Genomic DNA, 20,210 nt, shown 5'->3' with positions numbered 1-20,210 from the left:
CCTGGAGCTCGACTCTGAGTGGTGATATGCATGACGGTCTCCTTGGATGCTTCCTTCCTCACATTGCAGTTGGTTTCTTTTCATGTTTTGAAAGAGTGGCAGGAAACTGCCCTCTGTTACTCGTGGCTGCCTTTTCATGGACCCACCTTGGCATCGGCGTAAAGACAGACTGTGTGTCCCTTCTGGAAAAGTTTGAAGAGAAAAGTGTGTATGTGATTAAGAGGCTGAATGTTCTATGTGGCTCCAGTATGTTCAGTAATGTTTTTTCGGCCTTCAATTGTCTTCTCATTATTTGACAGACACGTGATAGTCTATCTCTATTCGTATATGTACTCATACCCACAGATTTGGTTAGGGCTTTATATGTTTATAGGGTCAGGTTACTACATTCTCTAGTGGGCCAATTCGTGAATTATTTTGATACTTTTTGGAGCCTCCAAGGATCCAAGGTCCAGTACTATGACAGTTTTTCAGGACCGGCTTCAGGAGGTAAGATCTGTGTAGGAGTTGAGGAGGTTTCTTGCCATCTTGGGGGACAGCCTCCGACCATCCATGCATTCCAGTTCAGTGGAAGTTTTCCCAGACTCGGTGCTTGGGAACCAGGCAGGTGCACACCCTAGTGTCTTTGGGTCCACTCACATGTGCATGGATGTCTTTGAGCAAATGCAGCTCCGTGCCTGGGACCAGGGTCTACAGACACTGTGTCTGGCAGTGGAATCATTGCAGTCACGGGGATTGCAAAGGAAGACTCCAGAGTGGCAGGCCAGATATTTGCTGAGTCCAGTTGTAGCATTTCTCCTCCTCCTCCTCCTCCTCCTCCTCCTCCTCCTCCTCCTCCTTCTTCTTCTTCTTCTTCTTCTTCTTCTTCTTCTCCTTCTTTTAGAGAGAGAGCATGAGCAGGGGAGAGGGGCAGAGGGAGAGAGAGAGAAAAAGAGAGAGAAAGAGGGCATTTAAAAATTTTCAAATATGGTTTTTTAGTCTCTAGAGACAGATAAACCACTGAGAAATGATTGATTTGCTTCTTAAGACTGTGGCATATCTTCTGTTCCAAAGTTCTTTGTTTTCCGTTTTTTTCCCCCAACATTAGCAATGGTATCACAAAATAAGAGCTTGCATTTCAAGAATATAGCATAGGAAACATTTAAAATTTGTGACTGTACTTAAAAATAATGACTCAATATTCACCAAAATTGTGTGCCATATAGTTGAGAAGTCACTCACAAAGATGATGGGATTTTTATCGATTAAAGCTGTCATATATCTGATCTTAAACACAATTTACAATTCCCATGGCTTAAAACTAAATGGCTCTTGGTTAAGTACAAAATTTTAGAGGGAGGTTCACATTGTTGTTTTTTTTTATAATGTCATATTTATTACTATTTCAATTGTGTCTATTTCAAATCTGCACAATATGAATTTATATAAAATATAAGTCACCCCCCTTTGAAATAAATAACTGCCCAGTATTTTTGAAAGTATAAAGGTCTAAATAGAAGCTAAAGTTTTAACTCAGGGCTTAGTTGTGTCTTTTGGTTTGCCCTTAAAGAAAACACTTTTTTTTTAAATTGTGGTAAAAAAATATGCTTAAAAGGGCGTCTGGGTGGCTCTGTCGGTTAAGTGTCTGACTCTTTTTACATCTTTTTTTTTAATGTTTATTTATTTTTGAGAGAGAGAGACAGAGCATGAACAGGGGAGGGTCAGAGAGACAGAGAGACACAGAATCCGAAGCAGGCTCCAGGCTCTGAGCTGTCAGCACAGAGCCTGACACGGGGCTCAAACTCACAGACCGTGAGATCATGACCTGAGCCGAAGTCGGACACTCAACTGACGGAGCCACCCAGGTGCCCCTAGTGTCTGACTCTTGATTTTGGCTCAGGTCATGATTCAAGCCCCACGTCCAGCTCTGTGCTGACAGCATGGAGCCTGATTGGGATTCTCTGTCTCCCTCTCTCTTTGCCCCTCCTCTCTTGTGCTCTCTCTCTCTCTCTGCCAAAAATAAATAAACATTAAGAAATACACATACAAATGTTACCATTTTGACTTTTTAAGTGCAGAGGTCAGAGGCATTAAGTACCTTCACGATGTTGTGTAACGACAACCACCATCCATCTCCAGAATTCTTTTCATCTTGCAAAACCGAAACAATCCATTATCCATTAAATAATAACTCTATTCCCAACTCATTTAGCCCCAGACAACTACCACTTGACTTTCTGCCTCCAAATTTGACTGATCTAGGTACTTGTTATGGGTGGAATCATACAATATTTGTCCTTTCGTGACTGGCTTATTCCACTTAGCATAATATCCACAAGATTCATCCGTGTTGTAGCAGGTGTCAGAATTTCCTCCCTTTTTAAGGCTGAGTAAGATTCCATTGCTTGCATAGACCACATTTTGTTTAGCCATTCATCTGTCATGGGTCACCTGGGTTGCTGACATCTTTTGGCTATTGTGAATAATGCTGTTATGAACATGGGCGTATGTATATCTGCTTGAGTCCCTGTTTTCCATTCTTGTGGGGTATATACCCTGCTTCCCCTTTTTGTGCCACGGTACTTTTCCCTCATGCCGTTCACTCTGCTTGGGATAGTCTTCCTCCCATTCAACACCACCATCGCCACAATCTTACTCGTGCTTTCAAGGACCGGTTTTAATGTCTGTTCTTTGGACTACCTTCCTGCAAATTCTCAGCAGAAAGCAGGCTCCCTACTCTGTGTACCCTTAACACTTTGTTCCCACGGGGCGGGTATGGATTCCAGGGAGAATGAGTGGGACAAGGTGAACTGCGTCCACCACGTGGAGGTTGTTGACAAGAGCCTTCACAGCAAAGAGCAGGCCCCCTGCCCGATGCCATCAGGACAGTGTTGGTTACCATGCAGTCCATCTCTGAGAGGTACTCCTGGTCTCCTTGTGAAGACAGGACATGTTCATATAGAAGACACACGACAGGTACCCTCTCTCCTTTGGTGAACGTGATATTAGCAGACTGTGTCGTTCTAGTTCATGGTACTGGAAGCATATTACCGGTGTATTTAAATTCGTCCAGATTTAAGTGAGTACATCCTCTGTGCCCTGCACTGTGGGGGACACAGGTCTTCAGGCAGTTTGCAACTGACATGATCCCAAAGAAGTTGCATGAAATACTTTACTTCCCATCCCCGTGTTGGAATCATTGACGGCCCATAAGAGGTGCTGCCCATGCTTTTGAATGAATCGATGAGTATTTTAGAATCTTGTAGGGAGAGATATCATGTTTTTACTCGATCACAAATGATATTTCCTAGCATTGAATAGTGAAACACAACCCAGACTTCCTTTAACGGAAGTCCCTGAGGGTTTCACTGAGGACTCAGTGTTGCTGTCTTCACGGTACCCCTTAGGGGAGGTTAGGTAGGGCACAGGGTGGCAGTAGGCCCATTTATCAAAGGGGTGGCCCCCACCACTTGTTCGAGGCTTTTTGGCCAGGATTCTGTGCTGTCTCTCAACCTCTGCATTTCGTAGTTGGACCCCCTTCACAGATAGCGCCCAGCAGGCTCACTGGCGGCCGTCTCAAAACCTTAGCCATTTTGCTGATGGCTTCCAAAATGACAATGACCTCTATAGCTGTTCCCTTCCTAATACCCCTGATGGTTTCAGTATTCTACGTATTGAAGATCAACCACACGAAACGTTGATAAAATCATGAAGCTCTCAATAGGTAAGCCAATCAGGTGCTGTCCCTAGAGGACAAATTTGATTGACCCCTAAGAAGCGAGGTCCCCCCCACCTTTTCCCACCACCAACTCTAAGGTGTGAATGTAATTTGGTGGGAAAGCAATGGAAGGTTAGGGCAGAGGCAGGCTGGTTAGATTAGACTGTGATTTTCACGGAACTCTGTTAACAGCACGAATGATGAATTCGGGTGACTGATGTTGATGAGCTAGAGCCATTCAGTTCAGTTTTGTTTTCGATTCAGAAGAATTGTACTGACTTTTCCCCATGTGCTTAACGGTGGGCGATGAGGAAGACGCAGGGGGGTTCCTCCATGCTTCAGGTTTCCCGAGCCAGTGAGGATTCAGAGGGTCATCACCTGAGAAAATCACGGCGACAGCAAGAGCAGTGCCAGCATTTACGTCACTTGCCTGTGTGCCGGGCGCTGTGCATATTTGTATACCTTATCTCATATCATCCTTGAACTGATGGAGACTGCGATTATTATTATTCCTGATTCGTGGATGAGGAGACGAGGCCCAGGGAGATTACTTCACGCACCTGTGTTTGCACAGCTGTGAAGTGGGGAGACCAGGATCCCAACCCGGGTGGTCTGCCTCCAGGGTTGATGCCGTAAACTACGTCGTGCTGCTCCTGCGTCTACTGAGGGCAGCCGGTCCTGACTGGGTGCTGACTCCTCACAACTCTGCTGTGAAAGAGATGCTGTTGTCATCCCCGTTTTAGAGATGAGGTAACACATGCCCAGAGAGGGCTGTGACCGACCGAGGCCACGCAGTCCAGGGCAAGGTCAAGGTTTGAGTTCCCTTAGTTGACCTCATCAGTGTTCAGCCTGGGCACACTGTGCTATCCCCGCCCCCCCCCCCCCCCCCCCAGCCGCAGTAACTGTAACAACCATTGTCTTTGTGGGTTTTTTTTTTTTTAAATATTTACTTATTATTTTTGAGAGACAAAGAGAATGCGAGTTGGGGAGGGGCAGAGAGAGAAAGAGACACAGAATCCCAAGCAGGCTCTGAGCTGACAGCGCAGAGCCCGATGCGGGGCTCAAAATCCACCAGCCACAAGATCATGATCTGAGCCGAAGTCGGACGCTTAGCCCACTGAGCCACCCAGGCGCCCCCTGTCTTTGTGTTTTGAAGAGAGTTGGCATGATCTCTTCTTTTGCAGAAATCCAGCCTCTTAGATCTCTTTTGCACTGCTGGTGGGGATGCAAACCAGTGCAGCCACTCTGGAAAACAGTATGGAGGTTCCTCAAAGACTTAAAAATAGAACTACCCTAGAACCCAGCAATTGCACTACTAGGCATTTATCCACAGGATACAGGTGTGCTCTTTCAAAGGGACATATGCACCCCCATGTTTATAGCAGCACTATCCACAATAGCCAAAGTATGGAAAGAGCCCACGTGTCCATTGATGGATGAATGGATAAAGAAAATGTGGTGTATATATACGATGGAGTATTACTCGGCAATCAAAAAGAATGAACTCTTGCCATTTGCAACTACGTGGATGGAACTGGAGGGTATTATGCTAAGTGAAATTAGTCAGAGAGGGACAAAAATCATATGACTTCACTCATATGAAGACTTTAAGAGACAAAACAGATGAATATAAGGGAAGGGAAGCAAAAATAATATAAAAACAGGGAGGGGGACAAAACATAAGAGACTTAAATATGGAGAATAAACAGAGGGTTACTGGAGGGGTTGTGGGAGGGGGGATGGGCTAAATGGGTCAGAGGCATGAAGGAATCTACTCCTGAAGTCATTGTTGCACTAGATGCTAACTAACTTGAATGTAAATTACAAAAAGAAAAGAAAGAAAGAAAGAAAGAAAGAAAGAAAGAAAGAAAGAAAGAAATGCAGCCTCTTAGGTCTCTGCTGAGCCATAGAACAGGTATCCCCAGTGGTGGCCTGACCAGGACGCCAAGAGAAGCCTCACAGCCCCCACCCCCTTACTTGCTGGAACCTTTCCAAGAGCCTGGGAGGGACCCTACAGTGGGGTCGTGTGTGTGTGTGTGTGTGTGTGTGTGTGTGTGTGTGTGTGTTTGTCAAACAGAGAAAAGTAAATAAGATTTGTGTAAAATGTGAAGAAGAATTTTGTACTTTTTCTTAAAGAGCCCCCAACAGCCGATTGTATAAACCAGCGATTCCCAAAGTGTGAACCCTCTCGAAGTGGGGGCCAGCAATTCGCCCCGTATCTCCGGGGAATTCTTTAGAACTGCACATTCTCAGCCTCCTGTCCCGGGAGATTTAGCTTCAACTCTGAGCAGCAGCACCCTTCCCTGAAAGGTGAATTCTAAACCCTTGTAGCTAATTTTATACTGGTAACTTCAAATTCTCTGTCTTAAAGGGCACACCCAAATGGTAGCCTCAAGACCTCCACCTGGGGGGCTCCTGGGGGGGCTCAGTCAGTTCTGTGCTGAGCTGTGCCGACAGCTCAGAGTTTGGAGCCTGCTTCAGATTCTGTGTTTCTCTCTCACTCTGTCTCTGTCCCTCCCCTGCTTGTGTGCGTGCTCTCTCTCAAAAATAAAGAAACATTAAAAAAAATTTTTTTTAATTAAAAAAGAAAAAAAGACCTCCACCTGGATCCACACTTCGTCACCACTTTAAAATGTGCCTATTTCTTCCCCTAACACTGAGCTCGTTTCTGTCTGGGCAACTTGGTGTTTTACGCAAACTTTATGATATTTCTAAAATGTTTGAACCTGACAGGAAACCACACGATCATACGGCTCACCCAGAGAGAAGGATTTGTCTATGCAGCAGGAAGGTAACCTCAACGTTCAGTTCACCTGTTGTAGCAGCTCGGATTGCCCCGGGCTCGCAGGCAGGCTGTAGCCCGACACCCTCTGAAGTTCAAAGAGGCCTGGAGAGAGGGCTTCTGAGACTTCTGAGAGGTCTTCCTCGGCCTGTCGGGGAAAAGCAGGTAGCATGAGGGTAGCAACCTCCTCCAGCAAGATGGCCAGGCCTCCAGGTTGAACGCTCTGCGGGGCTCCGTCCAGGACGAGCTCCCACGGGATGCTGCCCCAGGCCGGAGGATTGCTCTCCAGAGCAGCAGGAGGTGGGCTGGAAGGATTGCAAAGTGGTGTTGTTGCCGTGTCCTTGGAGAGCTCTTTTCCTGTGGATGAGGACCTGGGGCGGAGGAGGAGAAGCGAGGGGGTTCGGCGGGGGGGCTGTGAAACAGGTACAATCCACCTACCAGCTTCCCTGGGTATTCACTACTCTATGGCCTCTTGGTCAGTTCTTAATACAAACACTTTTTATTTTTATTAAAATTGTTTTTAAAAATGTTTATTTTTGAGAGAGACAGAGTGCGAGTGGGAGAGGAGCAGAGAGAGGGGGCGACACAGAATCCCAAGCAGGCTCCAGGCTGGAGCTGTCAGCTCAGAGCCCGACGCGGGGCTCGAACTCATGAATCATGAAGTCATGACCTGAGCTGAGGTTGGATGCTTAACCGACTGAGCTACCCAGGCGCCCCTCACCAATACTTTTTAATTTTTTTTTTTTTCTTGAGGATCTACTGTTCAGAGCTGTGTAGTAAGAGTTACCTTCAGGAATGTTCTGTGCAATACCTTTCTCTCATAGTGAAAACTAGATACCATGAAGATCTCAAATCAGAGGACGCTTAATATATGTAGCCATTAAAATAACAGTTATTAAAATGATGATAGAGAAGATTGCTAAATGACAAAGCAGAGGAATGCTCATGATTGTTGGATTTTTTGTTAGTTTGTAAGAGTTTGCAAATTACTATGCCCAGTTCAATTCTGTTTTGTTTTGTTTTGTTTTGTTTTGTTTTGTTTTGTTTGTACATTTTGTATAAAGAATGAACAGTGGAGGGGTGCCTGGGTGGCTCAGTTGGTTGAGCCTACAACTTCGGCTCAGGTCATGATCTTGCTGTTCGTGAGTTTGAGCCCCGCATTGTGCTCTGTGCTGACAGCTCGGAGCCTGGAGCCTGTTTCTGATTCTGTGTCTCCCTCTCTCTCTCTGCCCCTCCCCCATTTGTGCTCTGTCTTTCTCTCTCTCTCTCTCTCTCAAGAATAAACACTAAAAAAAAAAAAAAAGAATGAACAGTGGAAATGTACACCCCAAAATGTTAACACAGTTGTCTTTTAAACATGGTGGAATATTTGGTGTGTGTGTGTGTGTGTGTGTGTGTGTGTGTGTTTTACTTTCTTCAAAATAATGTACATTGAATGACTTCTACTTTGTCATCACAGAAAAGAAATGCTCAACTAGCTAATTGGATGGGAAGTACCAGTTGTTAAAACAGCATGGCCATTTTAATGCTGCTGGATTTAAGCAAGACTCTTCAGTGTGTGTCAGTCGAGAGACTGAGTGTATAAATCGGCAATGGCCAGACCATGAATAAAATAGACCTCTGACCCGCAACCTGCAGCAACAAATCCGGGCAACTAAGTCAACCGCTGTACCAACGGGCCGTGAATAGTCAGGACTTGATCAGTAACTGACACCTTCCCTAATTTTTGTCCCTGCTTCCAGTTGAGGGCCAAGCGGAGAAAGCCAGATATGCTTCCCTAACCAATGACATAGGATGTCCCCCTTCTAGCTAGCCCGTGTCCAGCGTCCCCATCACCAGTGCCTCCAATGAGGGCACACCTGAAACCTTCCCTTTTCCCCACCGCGGCACACGTGTTCTGTTCTGTCTGCCTTTGAATCTCTGCCAAGCGCCCGTGATTGTCGCTGGCTCCCTTGAACTCAAAAGAGAGAGCCCCTGCTTGTTCTCATGTGGGTGGTCTCTGTTTATTTCCACAAAAATTTGGCCTTTTGGAAAAACATGTGCGTTAAAAAAAATTATTCACTCTGTGTAGCATTATGCTATCGTTACTACAAAAAAAAAACAAAAACAAACAAACCCAATTCCTCCTTGTACAGAAATTTTTGAATCTCAAGCCAGTCACTAAATCCGAATGGTCCAGGATTATTTGGAGAGATGAGGGTCCAGCTCATGGGGAATGAAATAAACACTGAGTCTGAGATTATTATTATTAAGATTTCCAGGTAGGGAAAAGTAAGTAACGTCAGGAGTAGAGAGATCGCTGCTTTTTGCTCTTCTGCGGGATTCTAACGTTCCCTACCTATTTGCCAAGTCTCATTACCTTGTCCCTCTAGGATGAAATCAGCTTACAGAAAAATTAAGTTTGATTTAGTGGCAAACTGGTATTTTCTACTGTGCAAATTGTGTAAGTGATCAAACTTGGATGGGTCAAACTTCATTATTAATATGAGTTACTAAGTCTTGTAGACAGTTTTCATCTGAGAGAAAGCTAGAGCTAACTTCAGAACCTTTACATGAGAAGAACGCCAAACAATTTGGAAAAATGTGTTGAAATCCTGCAGAAAGGACTGAGACACCGTGTGAATATGAATGAGGGATTCTGGTTATCTAACAGGTTTTCAGAAGACATCTGTGGTGAAATACCCTGATATGAATAAAACAAGGGTAATCTGATTCCTGTGTTAACGGGCATGTGTGGGTGGGGGTGGGGTGACAGGGAGAAAAGTCACAAATCTAAGCCACCGAAGAGAAATGATGCTTCCGTATTAATGCCAAGCAATTGTCTTGTGTTTTCAAAATAGGACAATGAAGGTATCACATATGTCATTGATTCAGATGGCTACTTTGTATATGGTGGGTCCGTAATACATGTGTAACAAATGCATTAATTCAGTACAATAATCTGGAGATCAAATGGGATTATACAGTGTCAGAAAGGCTTCCCCAAATTCAAGCTAATAAAATTTGCTGACTTTTTTAGGTGTGGGCTGTTTTGCATTATGAGTGAACATTGCATGCTTTTGCCATACCCTTGGGTAAGTGCTTACAAGTTCAGAACTGGGTGAAATAGAAACGCATTAGACAAGAACAGCGGTGACTTATTTTTTTTTTTCACCAAATTTAAGTGTTTGGCAAAGAATTTGTTGATTTGAAGGCTTAAGACTTAAATCATTAAGCAGTCAAGGATGGAAGAAGTTGGCTTTATCGTCACAGAGAATACTACAGATGGACTAGAGGTACTCCTGTCCTTACAGTACTGAATCAGAAGGGCTATATTCAAAAAATGTTTTTTATATTTATTCATTTTTTTAAGAGACAGAGAGTGAGAGAGCAGGGGAGGGACAGAGAGAGAGACACACACACACAGAACCTGAAACAGGCTCCAGGCTCTGAGCTGTCAGCACAGAGCCCGACACGGACCGTGAGATCATGACCTGAGCCAAAGTCGGACGCTTAACCGACTGAGCCACCCAGGTGCCCCGGGGTGTATTTAAAGTAGGGCCAGTTTCATAGGTAGCTGGGGTGATGTCATCATATGGATTTATTGAAAGGTCCGCCTTACCTATGACAAAGTACCAATCTTACCCACCTTCTTTGGCAGCTATCCATGCTTATCTAAGCAATTGTAGTGTTTGCTTTTAGAGGGTCAACAATGATGGCCAATAGTTTCCATCTGAAAGAAGTGGTTACTTGGAATCCTGTATTTAGATTTGTAAGGTTGCACCTGGGTTTAGAGGGAATTATCAGACAGGACCTGGGAAGGGTTGTCTTGGATCTAAGACTTTATTTTCAGAAGCCACTGTAACAATATTTACACTGTAGCTCTTACTTTAACCATTTAACTGTTTTAGTAGCTACAGATTAGTACGGTCTACACAGGCTAGGCATGTGTGGACAGGATTGGGAGAACAGATCCCATTGCCGGACACTTTCCAAATGAGGAAGACTGGTCCGGTTTGAGGTCCTGCAGTCGGGAAGACGGGGTGCCTGGTCAACTGTCAGGAGGTAGGAAAGCACTTGGAAGGAATAGCAGACAGGCAGAAGGAGACAGAGTCTGTGGGAGGCAAGTGCTGATCAGAGAACTCGCATGGCCATTTTATTTTTCCAGCCCTGATTTCATCACCCTCTCTGGCAACCGAGGCTGAAATTCTCAGGCTTCCACTTCAAGGAGGGCAACGCTTTCCATCTTTCTTCCGACTCTGAAACTTTTTATTTTCCATTGTTCTCAATTCAGTCAGACTGGATGTTTCTTTGTAGCTCTTAAAGGAACAAAGAAATATCTGGGTAACGAAGACTAGATGCAGGTCTCTGGGAGGTAAGACAGTGTGGATATCATTCTGGGAACTGCTAAAGGCAGAATGGTATGTATTGATTTTCAACTAGAATTAGGTGGGTAAGATCGTCTTTCAAAGTTGGCTAAAAAAATGGACTTGTCCTTTCTAAGGTCTAATTAAGATCCTCTGTCAGAAAACATAAAAAGGACTGTATATTATATCACTGGGGACAATGCAAACCATTGGCTCCTTTTGCATTTAATAAGATGTCATGATAAAAAGAAGTTAGCTTTTTTTTTTAAAACCAAGGAATGGGAAAATATTAAAGAAGCTCTTCTCATTAGATTATATCTGAGTAACCCTCTTGGTCTGATATTTGCAACATATTTGGCATAAAATTCATGGATCAATATGGTTTCTGAGGCAGGAGGTTACCTTTCATGTTGATGAGATTCAGGTTCCCTTCTGCTATCACGTTATTAATGGACGTTATTTGCTCATCAACCATTATGTAGAAAAGTTTCTAATCTAGAAAAGTTAGAAGAAAGAGCATATTAAGAAAGACTTCTGGGTTAAACTTTTTCTCCATTTTCCCCCTTTTCCCCCAAATGAAAGAAAACTGGACCAACAAATGGTTCTTGGCTACATATGGATGCAATATGGGTCCAAGAATGCTTGATGACAGAAAGCAGAGTTGTAATCTATTCCAAATGGACCATCATCTGGATATTTGAAATGTCATGCTGTAAACAGTGTTCCCTTGTCTTATAGGATGTTATGTGGGGTTGAATGCAGATGAAAGCATAAATTTATATCATGAAGTAAAGTATAAAATGAATGTTAACCTCCTAAGTACTTCTTTTTTTCAATGTCAGTTTCTGTTAACTGCCTGTCTTCTTCTAGCAGTGCACCTGCCGTCTTTAATCCTTTGGCCATTTGATGACCCCCATCATTCCTCTCTCTCCCTTCAAGAAAGGGGTAAGAAATTTAGAATTCAAAGGAATTTTGGAGCTCTTTTTTATAAACCTTATTTTGTAAATCAGCTCAACCTTATTTCGTAAATCAGAAAACTAAGATCTAGGGAAGCTATATAGTCCCACAGCTCGGTAGGTAAGTAGATGATACAGGAATTTAGTCTACAGACTCCTAGGGTGGGATAATTTGCATGGTGTTATGTTGCCTTTCAGTAAATACCTGTCTGATCCTATAATGTTTCCATCCCTAGCAGAGGACTGATTTCATCAGCTTGTCCTCATAACCAGCATAGGTATTCAGAATTAGCTACTTGATTATGTGGATGTTATTCATTCAATTTTCATTCATTCACTCATTCATTTAGATAATACTTATTTTCCTCAAGCTTTTATTGTAAAGATATACATACTCAGTGCACAGAGCACCAGCAGCCTCAAAATTCACATAAAGGAGCAAAATTCTCCTTTCCTCCACCACATCCACTTCCCAGAAATGTTCCTCATGAGAGCACACTGTATATCCTTTCAGACATTTTTTGATGCATAAAAATGTTATAGCACATAATATATATATATATATATATACACGTATTAAAAATGGGAGCATACTATACATGTTTTCTGCAACTCTTCTTTTTTAACTTTTCTCACATAATAATGCCATGCACACTTTATCATATCATAGTTAATTTGCTCCTGTTATCAGTGCATGTGTACATGTTATGTATATTTTTATCTATGTAGCAATCCATAGTTTGTATGCTATGGAAGGTTATCTTACCATTCCTCTGTTGATGGGCATTTTATGTAGATCCCAATTTTTATCGTGGAAGGCAATGCTACAAGGTATATCTCTTTTTGCATTTCTGCCAACACATCTGTAGGACGCATTCCTAGAAGGGGAATTTCTGGGTCCTTCAATGTATATTTATTGCGTAACTATCGTGTGCAAAGTGCCGTAGGTGATAGGATGCAATCTTTGAAGAAGAGATGGTTCCTCTTCTCATGAAGCTTGTGGTTCAGGTAGCAAGAAGTATACACAAACAATGGATTTCAAGTAGAAAATCATGAGTGCTGTTTAGAAAACTTGGTGACTCTGCCATGGGAGGATAAAAACACCTTGACTTTCTAACCCAGTCTGTGTGTAGTAACAGTTACCTGGAGATGGGAGTCTCAGTGGAAATGCATTGAAAATTTCTGAACAAAATTACTAGGATGAGTTGAAATGTGGGAATGTGGAAAGTGACCTGTGTCTTGCGAGAGCCGCACAAATGTCCAGGAAATGTAATTGGTGGTGTTGAACTTCGAGGAAGTATCGATATTGGTGAGGGCGAGAATTGTTGCTATCCATTAGATGATACAAGACTGAAGAAAGGACTTTTGTTTCCAAGATCTTTTCTCATTGTTTGATGGAGCAAAGTTTTATTTTGACTCAAGGCTAACTTGCTGTGGGTTTTGGCTTTACATATGAGTGGGGTCAGCTACAGGGAGCCTCTTCTTGAATCTGGACCATTTTGGTAAATCACACATTCGTCTTCAGTGTAGCTAGAGTTTAAGAACGAGTGCTTGTATTTTTTTTTTCTTTTTTCATTTACAAACCCAATCCGGTTTTCCTAGGGAAGCTTCTCTTGAACCTTCAGCAGCCGTAGTTAAGACAGCAGCCCTCATCAGAATCTTACAATAGGATGCAGATTTATGGGTTTTAAAAATCGATTCAAGCATGACATTATTCTTATTATCATTTGATATTTATTCATTTATTTTGAGAGAAAATGAGAGAGAGAGAGAGAGAGAGAGCAGGAGAGGGACAGAGAGAGAAAGGGAGAGAGAGAGAATCCCAAGCAGGCTCTGTGCTGTCAGCGCAGAGCCTGACGCAGGGCTCGATCTCATGACCTGTGAGATCATGACCGGAGCAGAAATCACGAGATGGATGCTTTACTGACAGAGCCACCCACGTGCCCCCAAGCATAAAATTATTTAAGTGGAGATGTAGATTATAAGCCTTGTGCTCTAACGCGTTCATCTTTCCAGTGAGGAATTTGGTGAGAAAAAATTCAGTACGATATTTGACAGAAATTCCTCCAGCCACATCTTAGAATCCTTTTAGCTTCATGGCCTTGAAGTTACCTCACCTAATGCGTAATACAAGCTCAGCCCCCACTTGTAACACTCAGCAAGTTCAAAGTACTCATCAACACGCAGTGAAAACCCACAGGAGAGAGGGGAAGGTAATCAAATACTGGAGAAACTAACCCTAGGCAGAATCAGTGGCAATTTTCAGAAGAAAAATTGGGGAGACCTTAAAATATTTTGATCATGCAAAGCGTTTTTCAACTCCTGGTAAGAGAGAGCAACGCATTAAGTCGCTGGCAGTTGGAGAAGGAATCAGATTCTGGTCCTTCCATTGCAAGGTACCCGGCAGAGCAGAGCGTTTTCCATTCTGAGGGATGCAAAGCAGCCAGCGGTGTTTAAATGCTCCCTCTGGTCTGTGATGTCTTCATCAGGCAGTCGGGAGGCCTTCCCAGGAGCCCCTCAGGCCTGGGTGTCCAAAGAGCTTCTTCAGGAAGCACCGTGAGCTGATCTTGCAAGGGTCCCCATGCCTATTGTGAGTCATGTCAGGCCCCAGAGCCCGCATCCCACAAGCAAGAAGCAGCAGGGGAAAAACAATTTTGGCTTTTGCAGGTGTCGGGACTGCAAAGAAAGAACGGTTGGTACAAGAGGCAACACCCCCTTTTAAAAAGTCAGCTTGGGTGATTGAAAGCCAGGCTAGGAGTTTTCAGATAAAAAGGATTTTAGTACTGATGACCACTCCTATAGAGAAACCCTCTCGAAACGGAGCAGTTAACTTGTCAGAAATATACAAAAAAAAAAAAAAAAAGAAAGAAAAAAAGATGTGGTTGGTTTTCTTTTTTTCTTTTTAAGTTTATTTATTTACTTTAAGAAAGACAGAGAGTGTAAGTTGGGGGAGGGACAGTGAGGGGGACACAGAGGGTTCAAAGTGAGCTCCATGCTAACAGCAGAGAGTCCAATGTGGGGCTCAAACCCACAAAGTGTGAGATCATGACCTGAGCTGAAGTCAGACGTTCAACCAACTGAGTCACCCAGGTGCCCTGATGTGGTTGGTTTTCAACTAGATTTTACCTATTATATTATAGTGGAACATACCCTAGAGGTTTCTTTAAATTGTGATTTCTTTTTATTTTTTTTAAGTTTATTTATTTATTTTGAGAGACTGAAAGCGAGAGCGAGAGAGAGGGAACCAGTGGGATAAGGAGAGAGAGAGAGGGAGAGAGAGAGAATCCCAAGCAGGCCTGCACTGTCAGCATGGAGCCCAATGCAAGGCTCGAATCCACGAACCATGATGAGGTCATGACCTGAGCCAAAATCAAGAGTCAGATGCTTAACCATCTGACCCACCTGGGTGCCCCTAAGTTGTAATTTCTTTATTATTAAAACTAGTAACCGAATCTAGGGTGCCTGGCTGCCTCAGTCAGTAGAGCACGTGACTCTTGATCTCAGGGTCATGAGTTCAAACCCCACGTTGGGCATGGGGCCCACTTTAAAGAACAAGCCAACAAACTAGTAGCTGAATCTAGTTGGTGTGGTCGTGGGTTAGGACACTGTGGGTTCAGAACCAAGGAGAACCTGGTTTCAGTCTCACTTCTATCCCCACCATATTTAAAACCAGGCACAGATCACTTCACTGTTCTGTGCCTCAGTTTCCTCATCTGTAAAATGAGATCCATAATAGAATCTCTCACATAGGTTAATAGGAGTAATAAATGAGCTGCTTTCTAGGATGTACTTAGGACAGTGCTCAAAAACGACTAATTGTCACAACGAACACTAGTCATAATTCGTGTTGTGGTTTAAATATCAATTACCATTAAAATATTACTGAGTATTAATTGTGTTCCAGAATTAGCAGCTTTTAAGCCAATATGACTAATTGTTGGGTTTTAATAAACTTCACTTCACATATTCACAAAATAAGATTTAATTCTTACTCAGGTCAATTCATCGCCATTATATATACCAATAGATCGCCGACTTTAAAAGTAATTTAATTTAATACCTACATCATTCAACATCTCTCTGATGATGAAGATGATGAAGAGCCTGGCTTTTGTTAAGCACCAAATAAATACAAATTATTTTTAGCATCATAAATGCATGCTTATCTAGTCTGACTGCCTTTGGAGTTCCCTGTGTTAAGATGTTGCTTACAAGTGTCTATAAGCCTGTTATCATGTACCTGCTTTGTCTACACATGTTTATTTTGAGGACAGGGATTGTGTCTTCAGCACCTGAAGAGATAATGGCTCCTGGTGGGCATGAAGCATCTAGCATAGTATTTGGCACATAGCAGGTTCTTAGGCAATTGAATTCGCTTTACTGTGAAGCTGTGTTGCTGACTCATTGGATTCCTCTTCCATTGGGGAGTGTGGTGCTCTACAGTCTCCATTAGTTTTGTGTCACCCTGGGACTTTCCTTGTATGTTTTATTCCTTCTCGTTAAGAAATTCAGGATTCTTGGAAGTCAGGGGACAGCACAATAGCATCAGGCTGACAAAAGCTATATCTACCAATGGCCTCATGGTGGTTGGGGACACAAAAATGCAAGAGTTTTGAGGCAGCAGGCACCGCCAGGCAGCAGAGGTGGATGCTGGGGCAGACTTTTACTTGTTTATCGTTGCATCTCAGATTTACCGGGTCTGTTAATTAAAAATGTAAATTAACTAATAGTTCATCATGGCACACTAACAGGAAAGGAGGGAGGTGGAAAAGGTAGAGATGTTGAGGAAAAGGATGCTTCGTTTTAGAGAGGGAGTTGGATTAGTTTAACTGATCCTTGGGTACTATTCCAAATCATAGAGCGAAAGGGGGGTTGTTGACAGTCCAAGTTTGATAAGTATACTTGGCATTAGTGGCATTAGGAACTAAAGGAAATTAAGGGAAATTAAGGTAAAAAGGAAAGCTAGACAGTGCCCAGTAGGAGTTGGGTATAGCCAAACCCCAATGACTGGGGTGGCCAGGAGAGGATGCGGAAGTCACTGTAAGGGACTTCCAGACTCTCTTCGTCTGCAGTCACCCCATTGGGGGACCAACACGTGGCAGAGTAGAGGAGGAGGAGGTGAACCATCACACGCACCCCACCCTGCACAGGCGGACCAGCCACCTTTCTCCCATCTAGGGCCCTGTCTTGTTAGCACCAGCCCAACCATCGGGACGTTTAGCTGGACTCTGACAACAGAGATGGGAAAGTGTACCCGTGGGTCAGGAGAATCTGAGTGGGATGGTAGAGAAGAAAGGGAAGGGGAGTAGATAACAGAAGGAAAGCTTTTCCTTCCCAGGGACCAGAAAACAGCTCAGAACCTGGCTGACTATACCTTGGATTTCCTTCCTTCCTTGATTGGCCACATTACTAAAGAAAGAAAGCACAACAGCGCCTTCCTTCCTTTCATGGTCTGAATGCTTATTTAAAGAACACTGCTTCCCATTTCCTGCTGTAGCCCCAGAGCCTGGTCTCTTGATTTCGTTTTCCTGTGGGACCCTCCTTCTCTCTGCTGAGTGTCTCCACACACTCCCCTGCCTCTTCCAGCCCCCTCTGCTTCCTGCCCCTGCGGCCACCTTCATCCCCTGCCCAGCTCCAGAGGAAGAAAGGCTCCTGTCACTGTGAAGTCTAAGAGGACCACCCAGCAGGTTTTTCTTTTCTTTCTTTCTCTTTCTTTTTCTTTTTCTTTCTTTCTTTCTTTTTTTTTTTTTTTTTAGCTTCAAGAGTGTCTCTTGACACTCTTCAAGAGGCCAGTCTCTCTGGCCTTGGTTAAGAGCGGGCAAGGGCTTTGGGAGATAGAGCGGAGAATGAGGACAGGAACAGTGACAGTTGTGGCAAAGCCCACAAGTGCCAGCAGGAGGGAAATGTTAGTCTGCCATTTCTGGGAGCTGCAGAGCATATGGGGAGCCTGGAATTGTTGTCAGCAGCCCAGATCAGGGCTGTCCCATCCTGGCAGCTTCCCTGGGGCTTTAAGAAAGCGTTTCCGTGAGCTCCCTTACCTGTGGTTGTCAGAGGAAATGGTCCTATGTTGTTTTTCATATCCTTCGATCTGTTCATCGGGGTATCATTATTAAAGGCTGCATTGTACTCCACGGTGTGGATGCACCATATAATTTATCTAACAGAATCCCGTCTTTAGGACATTTGGTTTGTTTCCATTTTTAAGAACTGACGCTAAACAATGCTATCATGAATATCCTTTTAATATACATTTGTTAGCAGTGTAATTGTTAAATCAAAGAACACATCTATTTCTAAAACTTTCGGTATGTAAGGCCAACCTGGTCTCTAGAAAACGTAAGCCAATGATTATATCCTTCAGCTATGTGATATGAGCACAGTTATCTCATTTATACATGTCAGTAGATGTGCACTTATGTTTTAGCTCAGGAAATATTCTGAAAGATAAACACTATAATGTTGAGAATGGTTATTTCTGGATACTAGGGTTTTAGGAATATTTGGGGGTGGGGAGTGAGGGAGGTTGACATTATTTTCTTTTTTTCTGTAATGAACATTTGCTGGTTTTGTATTTAAAAACTTAAATGCTATCGTTCTCTCTAAGACTGGATGTCTTTAAGAGAAAATAATATCATAATGAATCTTAATTAATTGATTCTTAAATAAGAATTTTTTTTCCTTGTAGACTGATTGACTGTCAGGACTGGAAGGGAACCTGAAATTCAGCTGGTCTAACTACATTGTGTACTTACTGGTGTGGAATTGAGTCTCCAGGAGATGGCCTGAATTGCTTCTATTCACAGAGCTACTCTAGGGCAAATCCAGACCCTGGAGTCCAAGAACATTCTTGACTGCCTGTTTATTAAAGCATTGTTCTACACTCTTCCTCCTGCTTTTAAAAAAGGAAAATCTAATTTGCTTTTATTTATTTCCCCTTTACTTTAAAATTATTCATACTAGCTAATGATTAGTTTACCAAAGCATGGCTCCAATATTTTTGGAGCTCCAGAACAGAGTTCTTAGCTTTGCCTAAAGGAAGGCTCAGTGGGTGAAGTATCTGACTCTTGATCTCAGCTCAAGTCTTGATCTCAGGGTCATGAGTTCAAGCCCCACATTGGGCTCAAAGCCCACTTAAAAAAACAAAAAACACAAAAAACAATAGATGATAAGAGCTATAAGAAGAACATGAATGAAGGCTCAGAAGACAGACTGGTGCTGCTTTTTTTCTTTGCCTTTTTAAAAATTGCTTTTTAATTTTCCAGTATCTTTCCTGTTCTTTGTCACTTGTCTGTAAGTTGAAAAAAAAAAAGCTTCAAATTGCCCGCACAGGACAGTCATTTCGGACCACAGAAAACTATCTTTACATCTTCAGAATGTCCAAATAAGCTCTCTACCATTTAATGGGGATGGGAGGGGGTAAATTGCTGCATCCCAGGAGGCCAGATGTGTGAGCAGAGGAATTCTGCTAACTGGCAATACGACATGACACGTGGAGCCTTCACTCTATTTAAAGAATTTTGATAAGAGATGTTAAAAATGGAAGACACACAGGTACTAAATTCTGTAGCGCATGGGTTGCTAACCATTTGGGAAGTCGACGCCCCTACACCGCGCTCTATTTTCACGCAAACTCTAAAAGCAACATGTGAGTTTATTGTACTCATTTCACCAAGTGAGTTTATTGTACTTCATTTCACCAAGAAGTACAGCAGGATCCTGGAAATACAAGGGCTTCCTCTTAATGCGTCGTTAGCTGAGCTGTGAGAGGCCAGGCCACTGAGCATTTGACTTCAGTTCAATTCACCTATGACCTCCGAGGAATCCCGACTTTAGATGAGGAGGGTGGGTCTGAGGATTGCTGTGACTTTTCCCAACATGGTGCACAGCCTACCTGGTAATGCGACAGGTTGTATTTGGACGGGTATTGGTCTTTGCCTCTCTGCTTATACACACACACACACACACACACACACACACACACACTTTACATAATAAATAATATAATGAAATATAAATGGCATAATAAAAATCGATTAAAATATCTATATATAGAGAGAGAGAGAAAGAGAGAGAGGTTTTCTCTCTATATGGAGAGCTTCTCTTTATATAGTAGCTTCCTGAAAATCAATGTACTGCAATACAATAGGAGGAAAAATACTCAGTGAAATCTTTCCTTTCTTGTAGTTGATGCAGGTTGGAAAATAACACTACTTAGATTAAGAAAAATAAACATGGTCATTTTTTGGAAAAATAAGCAGGAGCTCTCCTGGACCCTTAGATAGGAAAACTCCCCATCCTAACCCCCACTTGCTTTTGTTCATCATCCTGTGTCTGATTGCACGTTATCACCTTCAAGAGAACAGCTGGGTCACCGTGAAAGGGTGTTAATCTCCCAGTGGCTTCCCTAACACCTTATTGACAGCTCAAGT

The 20,210-nt window shown here is 43.0% G+C and overlaps 1 long non-coding RNA gene across 2 annotated transcripts in view; it reads left to right on the top strand.

Annotated features, from left to right (window-relative positions):
- Positions 1 to 18,713, top strand: part of LOC109273365 (uncharacterized) — an 84,001-nt gene extending 65,288 nt beyond the window's left edge. For both annotated transcript variants that reach the window (XR_008416989.1, XR_002082989.2), the window contains exons 4-5: positions 9,499 to 9,553; positions 18,467 to 18,713. This is a non-coding gene — a long non-coding RNA (uncharacterized LOC109273365). The remainder of the gene's footprint in view (positions 1 to 9,498; positions 9,554 to 18,466) is intronic.
- The last annotated feature ends 1,497 nt before the right edge of the window (positions 18,714 to 20,210 follow it).

This window comes from Panthera pardus, unplaced genomic scaffold, assembly GCF_024362965.1.
Source record: "Panthera pardus isolate Hobbes unplaced genomic scaffold, ASM2436296v1 HiC_scaffold_24, whole genome shotgun sequence".
In the NCBI taxonomy this organism is placed as follows: Eukaryota; Metazoa; Chordata; class Mammalia; order Carnivora; family Felidae; genus Panthera; species Panthera pardus.
This window is presented reverse-complemented; position numbering and strand designations above follow the sequence as displayed.